Source organism: Anguilla rostrata, chromosome 4, assembly GCF_018555375.3.
Source record: "Anguilla rostrata isolate EN2019 chromosome 4, ASM1855537v3, whole genome shotgun sequence".
Lineage (NCBI taxonomy): Eukaryota > Metazoa > Chordata > Actinopteri > Anguilliformes > Anguillidae > Anguilla > Anguilla rostrata.
In genome coordinates, this window is record NC_057936.1 from 28,221,703 (window position 1) to 28,230,566 (window position 8,864).

Consider the following 8,864-nt stretch of genomic DNA (forward strand, 5'->3'; position numbering starts at 1 on the left):
ACACTAACTCGACACCAGAAGACAGACATACAGTAAAGCAGAAAAACGCTGGATTATAGAACTAAATACAATATTCCCAGGAGGACAAAAAAAACGCACATAAAACGTCAACACAAGAGGGACCAAATTCTTCCTCCAGTCAACTAAATGGCCAGTGCAAACTTTTTTCTTTCCCAAGCAGTCCTCATAAGAGGAAACTTTGGAAAGAAAGATTTTTTTCCTAACCTAACCCTAAACATAACCCTTCTTTTTGAAGGTAGGCCACGCTCCTTTGGAGGTAGGATCCTCCCATTTGGAGCAAGGCCAGGCCAGAGAAATACATACTTGATGAATTCTGCTCTGTACCAGAAAATTCTTCAGGAGGTCATCTGTCATATGCTGAAGCTGAAGTGCAATTGGGTTATGCAGCAAGGAAAAAATCCAAAACACACAAGTAAGTCCACATCTGAAAATCAATACTTTTAATCGCAGGCCTAGATTTAGCAAGTTTGAATGAATGACTTATAGACATAGTCTTTTGCACATGTGGGTAACTTAGCATTTTTGTATTTTGAAAACATGTTTTTCTTCAGATTTCTAGTTTACCACAACTTTTTGTTTTGTTTTACCCAAGTGACCTGCATGATCAGTCCTGTGGGAAACGTGGGTTTTATCCAATACTGTGGGCCAATTAAAAAATTCTGGAATGTTCTTGCACAGCGCAGCAGGCCACACCACACCTGTCTTAGCCAAACCAATTTAAATCCTCATTCTTATTGAATGCCACTGGACATTTCTCAACACATGTTTATATGTGAAAAAGATGTAAAACTAATTTTGTTACTTTTTTGTAATGTACACAATAAACATAGCAGTATAGTACACACTACAGATATTTATCTAGTTTGTACATAATCAAAATAACAGCCTTCCTTTATTCAATTCAGCCAAAAAGGGAACAGATTTTCAATAAGTGATCAATGGCTGGGAGGATGCTGATGTAATTCCTGTCATGGAAGAGACCTTTGGGGTTATGCCAAAAACTGGCTAACAAGAGTGAGAAAAAAAACTTCCATCTGTACCAGATTTCCTTTTCTGTTGACAGCAGGCAGGTTGACTGAACTGCAGCCAAAATCAACTTAATTAAATGCAATTAAAAGATAATATACGAGGAAGCACTTTGTGGAACTAGATTGATGTGAACTGGTGTGATGGAGCTCAGGATACCAAATAGATCATGATATATGGAGGCTATTGTAACATTATTTGAGACTAATGAGAAGTGATTTTGGGTGAGCTGGAGATATAATTACTGTATCCCGCCCTCGCTTGTTCAATGAGCCTTGTTCCTCTAGGGAGATGGCTATTTCCACTATGTAATGGAAAGCAGAACTGGGTGGATGATCTAATAGTCTGTGCAATGGTACACTTTACTTTCAACAGGCATAAAAGCCAAGATTCCGTTTCGCTTTCCTCAAGGGTGTAATGAGTTTAAAAAGCAAATTATACCTAGAAATTAATTTTCTTATTTGGAACCACACTTTTTCCACTTCCCATTCCTATCCTCCTATCTACGCATCATTATAAGTTTGCATGTATAAGCTGACATGAATGAGCTGCATTACAATGTTCTGAACAACTACACAAAATATTAGCCATTAAAAATATTAACTTATGAATATATATATATATATATATATATATATATATATCCATCCATCCATCCATCCATGCATTATCTATACCTGCTTTTCCTGTGCAGGGTCACAGGGGCTATCCCGGCATGCATTGGGCGAGAGGCAGGGATACACCCTGGACACGCCGCCAATCTTTCACAGGGCACACCATTCGCTCTTACACTCATACCTATGGGCAATTTAGAGTCTCCAAAGGAGGAGGAAACCAGAGTACCCGGAGAAAACCCACACAGACATGAGGAGAACATGTAAACTCCACACAGAAAGGTCCAGGACGGGATTTGAACCCAGGACCTTCTTACCGTGAGGCAACAGTGCTACTGAAAACTGCACTACTGTGCTGCCATATATATATATATATATATATATATATATATATATATTCAGACATTATCATTCTTCCTGTGTATTTAGCCTGTTCAGATTTTGACCGAAAGTGTACCATGGACAATTAGTCAACAGTGAGAGTTTTCTATTCTGTTTAGGTAAAAATGACTGTATGGTGCACCATTGTACAGCATATGATCATTTGTGCTTTTTGTATTTTGTGTTTATTAATCAGGCCTATCTAAAGAATATTGCAGGGATGTTAATCACTGTTTTCATTGTTCTCATTGCTCATTACACTGCATACCAAAATAAAGTTAATAATGTTGACTTGATATAAAATGTACTCAACGGAATTGCATAGGAAGGAAGTAATGATTTTAGGCATTGTCTGTTTGTTTCCAAACGAACCTTATGACTACCAAATATAAGACAATGAAACAGGCATTGTGAATGCAACAGATTTAAGTGATGTCATCTTTTGTACAATAATGAATGTTTATCTCTCTGTCTCCTCTCTATGTGACCTATTCTATGTGGTCCCAATAGATAGTTTGCATTGTCTATGAAGGTATATCAATACTTAATCTTAACTCCCCCATAGTATCACATGGGATCTGGAAACCATTCTATATCGACCTTTTACAACTGTCATGACAACATGAGTGAACGCCCTTTGGTCCTGAGCTAGATTGTCTTCAGATCCCTGAGGAAATTAACTCCAGTATCAATGTTTGCTTGCTTTCATGGGTTTAAAGAAGTTATATATGAAGGTACAAACAGTGCACTGAATGTAGTAATTGTGAATGGGTATTATTGATGTTCCTTTTAAGTAAAATCTTGCACAAAAGTACACATTTAAGGAATCAAAGAACATATCATCTAGTCACTGCCCTGACTATGTACATAACTTGTTGTTTTCACTTTTTGAAGGAATGAACGCAGATAAGCCAGTTTTATTACTTTTATTAATAAATGTATTCATAAACTTAAACAGTGCATGCTAGAATGTATAGGTTATAGTCAGTTGATATAGGTTCCATTTCAGTCGAAATGAAAGGGTACATTAATATCATCTGTTGAAGACCACTTTAGTATCAGACTCAGTTTCGGAACCTATTTTAATAGGTTCCTATGGGATACAATGCAAGGGCTTTAATTTAGGTGATGTTTATTGGAACATCAATTAGCAGTTATTTAATGTAATGTTCCTATATCATACAGTGGTCTGGTAATAACAAATGATTTTTCAGAAATAAAAAAATGTGTTTCTTCAAAGAAATAACCTCATTGTGTGTTAATCTTATCTAATGAAGAATCCATGACTGTGGAGGGGATGGGAAGGCTTGCGACTTCAGTGTGGATGGTACCTTTGGTACTCTGCTGACCCAGATGTGTATCTGGTGGAAATCTTCACACCTTGAAAACGTTCCATAACTGCTCCTGAGCAACTATATTCTGTCTCATACCATTTATCATCCACCCCATAATGTCCAGAAGAAATATGCTGCTGGAAGTGCCATCCTTCATGTGAGTCAAAAGTTGAAGTTTCCATTTGTTTTATGGACATAAAGTTCCTCTAATTCCATTGAAAACCCACAAGGTTGTGAGACCCACACTTAAACACCTTAACCAAGAGGACAGCACATTTTCGGCACTAACCAAATCTTCTTTAATAAACATTTAGTAATAGATAGTATTTAAATCCACTTGCTCCCTTTCATTTTAAATAAAGATGAAACAGACCTTTTTGATTTCACATTTGTCCATCTGCATCAAGTACATTCTTTTTACCCTATGAATCAATTTATTTTAATGAGATATTTTAGATATTATTATATCGAAATATAGATATAAAATATATTATTGTCTTTCTTACATCTCAATAATCTTATTAAAAATCATTCTACAAATGTTTTTGCAAATGTGTGAAGTGCCCCCATAGTTAGAGTGTCTGCCTGGACATGTAGTTTCAATCCCATTTCCTTGGCACTAAGCTTTACAGAGATGGATTGGGGTAACAGGCGTGCGCTAGTCTCAGGTCATGTCTGGGAGAACTACTTGTGCGAGAATTTGCTTAGCATCACTGAAAACTGTAAAATATCTGACCTACTAAGCATCCAAGGTTTGAATGTGGTATTCATCTATTCAGTCATGCTTGTGTGAATCATTTATTTTACTTTTTCTAATGTTACTGTTTCGTATTATTCTGTCTGTTTGTTTGATTTTATGTCTCACTATATAATCTTGTATGTATTTTATGTTCGGACCCCAGGAAGATTAGCTGCACACTGTGTATTGCTAATGGGGATCCTAAATAAATAAATAAATAAATAAATTGGTAGATTAGTTGATTAATGGTGTCATTGTGTTGCCACGACTGATTTGGCCTTGAGGTGAATGGGAATGCCAGTGAAGAGATTCAGGTACATGGATGAAACAGGCTAAACTGTAGGATATACATAATTTTTAAGGTCCCTCTTTTTGTTTCTTATATTTCCCGTTCCTGCTATTTCCCCTGACCCTACAGCCACCCCTGTGCTGAAATAGCCTCAGAGCTTACTTTGTACATGGCAAAGTTTCCAGCTCTAGAGTACTTTTAACTCTCTTAGTGTCTGTGCATACCCATAATGTACTTGTAAACTGAGTTGAATTAACACTAACCATTTCACAAGTGTAATCATTATTAACCATGTTACATATGCTCAAAAACCATATTCAGTTTAGCAAGTGTCATCACATAGGTGCTGAATTGAATTAACAGTTTCACAACAGTTTTGCCACGACAGTACAGCTGCAGTTTTGAAGCAAATGGAGTAGATGGCTAGCTGGCTAGCTTCCATGATAGAAAACATACAGTGAGACCAGTTTGACCCAAGATCAAATTGAATTTTAATACTAAGTTACACGAGTGACAGCAAACCAAGCTTAACACGGCTCATATGGTCGGCTAATCAGAAGCCTGGCTGTTAAGAAACAAACATAAACAGCTTTCCTCATCTATTTGGACATTGCCACAACTCACATCACGGTAAGTTCAGAAGTTGCTTGTGCTTTAATATTTACAGTCTTTTTTCATGAATAAAGCCCCATGCTTTATAATATGAGGATGTGGCTGGTCACACGTTGCAACTGGAAACGTGTTTTCTTGATTAACATTAGAAAAAACCTGTGTATGCACATTATAGGGCGGTTTCCTGGTTTACTGTTCCAATTATTCTGCACCTCTGATACAATCACACCAACCTTGGTTTTAATTGTGTCCGACTCAATTAAATTATGAATGTAATTGAAAAAGCTAATGACTAGACTACTGACATGTCAGCTGTTTGAAGTCAAATTTCATAGCACTACGATGTCTCCCCTTATGAATGGCCATGCTGATCTTGTGCTGGAAAGAAGTTGACACCCGCTTTTTACAAACTTTAAAGAACAGACACAATTACCTTTGTTGCAATTGCCACTATCCATGACAAATTACCTGTAGCTAGTCATATGCATAAATGTTTTTTCCTTCTCAATCTTGTTTATTTTAAATTGTGCCAAAACAACAAGGTGCTAGCTGGTTACTCCATTGCAAATGTGTCTTGTCCTTCCAAATATCATTATCAATACGACAATTTCTAAGCTCCCATAGTGAGTTCTTGAAAGCCTTAAATGACAAATAATATCAAAATATTGTGTATTTCAGGTCAAATTGTATCAGTTAATTGAACGAAAAGACCAGTGTTATAGAACTACTACCACCTAATATTGATCAGTTTATCTAATGAATGGCCAGACAATCCTACCTCTTGCTGTGCAAGTAATCATATAATATCATATTAATCAAATCATAATCAGTGTTGACTGTAGGTGCAGTTAATATAAATTTACAATCACAGGTAGTTTGAAGCAATAACTATAACCCTAACCCTAACCCCTAGCTGTCACGCCAACCCTAACCCTAGCTGTAACCTAACCCTAACCCTAGCTGTAACCCTAACCCTAATCCTAGCTGTAACCCAAACCGTAACTGTAACCCTAACCCTAACCCTAGATGCTAACCTAACCCTAACCCTAGCTGTAACCCTAACCCTAACCCTAGATGCTAACCTAACCCTAACCCTAACTCTAAACCTAGCTGTAACCCTAACCCTAACACTAGATATAACACTAACCCTAACCCTAGCTGTAATCCTAACCCTAACCCTAGCTGTAACCTTAACCCTAACCCTAGATGCTAACCAAACCCTAACACTAGCTGTAACCCTAACCCTAACCCGAGATGCTAACCAAACCCTAACACTAGCTGTAACCCTAACCCTAACCCTAGATGCTAACCTAACCCTAACCATAGCTGTAACCCGAACCCTAGCTGTAACCCTAAACCTAGCTGTAACCCTAACCCTAATCCTAGCTGGAACCCTAACCCTAATCCTAGCTGTAACGCAAGCCCTAGCTGTAACTCTATCCCGAATCCAAGCTGTAACCCAAAACCTAGCTGTAACCCTAACCCTAATCCTAGCTGTAACCCTAACCCTAACCCTAACCCTAGATGCTAACCTAACCCTAACCCTAACCCTAGCTGTAACCCTAACCCTAAACCTAAATGCTAACCTAATCCTAACCCTAACCCTAGCTGTAACCCTAACCCTAGATGCTAACCTAACCCTAACTATAACCCTAACCCTAGCTGTAACCCTAACCCAAATCCAAGCTATAACCCTAACCCTAGCTGTAACCCTAACCCTATCCCTAAACCTAGCTGTAACCCTAACCCCAATCCTAGCTTTAATCCTAATCCTAACTGTACCCCAACCATAACCCTAACCCTAGCTGTAACCCAAACTATAACCCTAACCATAGCTGTAACCATAACCCTAAACCTTGCTATAACCCTAAACTTAACCCTAGCTGTAAACCTAACCCTAACTGTAATGCTAACCCTAACCCTAGCTGTAACCTCAACCCTAACACCAGCTGTAACCCTAACCATAACTCTAGCTGTTAACCTAGCCCTAATCCTAGCTGTAACACTAACCCTAACCCTAGCTGTGACCCTAAACCTAACCCTAGCTGTAACCCTAACCCTAACTCCAATCCTTTCTGTAACCCTAACCCTAACCCTAGCTGTAACCCTAACACTAACCCTAACCCTATCTGTAACTCTAACACTAACCTTAACCCTAGCTGTAAACCTAACCCTAGCTGTAATGCTAACCGTAACCCTAGCTGTAACCCCAACCCTAACACCAGCTGTAACCCTAACTCTAGCTGTAACCCTAACCCTAGCTGTAACCCTAACCCAAACCCTAATCCTAGATGTAACCTTAACCTTAGCTGTAACCCTAACCCTTACCCTAGCTGGAACCCTAACACTAGCTGTAACCCTATCCCTAACCCTACCTGTAATGCTAACCCTAGCTGTAACCCCAACCCTAACACTAGCTGTAACCCCAACCCTAACCCTAGCTGTAACCCTAACTATAACCCTAACCCTAGCTGTAACCCTAACCCGAGCTGTAACCCTAACCCTAAACTAACCCTAGCTGTAACCCTAAGCCTAACCCAAGTCATAACCCTAACCCTAGCTGTAACAATAACCCTAACCCTAGCTCTAACCCTAACCCTAGCTGTAAACCTAACCCTAACCGTAATCCTAGCAGTCACCCTAACCCTAACCCTAACTATAACCCTAACCCTAACCCTTGCTGTAACCCTAATCCTAACCCTAGCCTTAATCCTAACCCTAACCCTAGCTGTAACCCTAACCCTAGCTATAACCCTTATCCTAACCACCTAGAACTCCCTAGCAACCACCTAGAACACTCTAGCAACTGTCAAGAACTCTATAGCAACCACCTAGCAACACCCTAGCAACCACCTAGAACACCCTAGCAACTGCCTAGAACTCCATAGCAACCACCTAGCAACACTCCAGCAACCACCTAGAACTCCATAGCTACCACCTAGCAACGCCCCAGCAACCACCTAGAACACCCTAGCAACCGCCTATAACTCCATAGCAGCCACCTAGCAACACCCTAGCAACCACCTAGAACTCCATAGCAACCACCTAGAATACCCTAGCAACCACCTAAACACCTTAGCAACCGCCTAGAACTCCATAGCAACCACCTTGAACACCCTAGTAACCGCATACCGTGAGTAAAACACTGAGATATCAAGTTTTGATGAAGAGTTAATTTAGCTCCATATATATATGTCGCAAATCAACTCTTTGCTGTGATGTTATGACACATACACAATACTCTGTCTCTGCTCTACAGACACTGTTCACTCTGTTCAGCACAAAGTCAACTTTGCATTGGCGGCAACTACACTTCACAATTTCTGCAGGAATTGTCTAGTTATTATTATTATTATTATTATTATTATTATTATTATTATTATTATTATTAATAAGTCTTTTTATTATTATGTATTTCCATAATTTAATGTTTTTTTTATAACTGAGAATAGTGTGCACAGCAAAAAGAAAATCACTTGTAGATTTCATGTATACCTGCAATGGGCATTTATTTATTCAAATAACACTTGGGGAAAAAAGCCAATTAAATGCCCTTAAAAAAGTTCTTATATAACCTCATAACTCTGAGAGACTTCATGGACAGACATTGTCACTATAATATGAGTGTTCACAAACAAAGGGAACTTCTGAGAAAATGAAAAGGTTTCTATCAGATATGCTCTTGAGGCAGCCGCTATCCTGCAGGGAAATGTTTTACAGCCATTATAGCAGTGAAGTACTTCCTCCTGGGATCTTCAAACTGGCACAGATCCCTTAGCTGCATCCAATGTTTTTCATGCAAAGACAAAAACATAAATGGACAGCAAACAGAATGCCCTTATTTCTGT

General features: G+C 38.8%; 1 long non-coding RNA gene across 1 annotated transcript in view; it reads left to right on the plus strand.

Moving 5' to 3' along the window:
- The window catches only part of LOC135253118 (uncharacterized), a 96,203-nt gene extending 91,866 nt beyond the window's left edge, over positions 1-4,337 (plus strand). The window contains exons 3-4 of the long non-coding RNA XR_010329539.1: positions 257-433; positions 3,320-4,337. This is a non-coding gene — a long non-coding RNA (uncharacterized LOC135253118). The remainder of the gene's footprint in view (positions 1-256; positions 434-3,319) is intronic.
- The last annotated feature ends 4,527 nt before the right edge of the window (positions 4,338-8,864 follow it).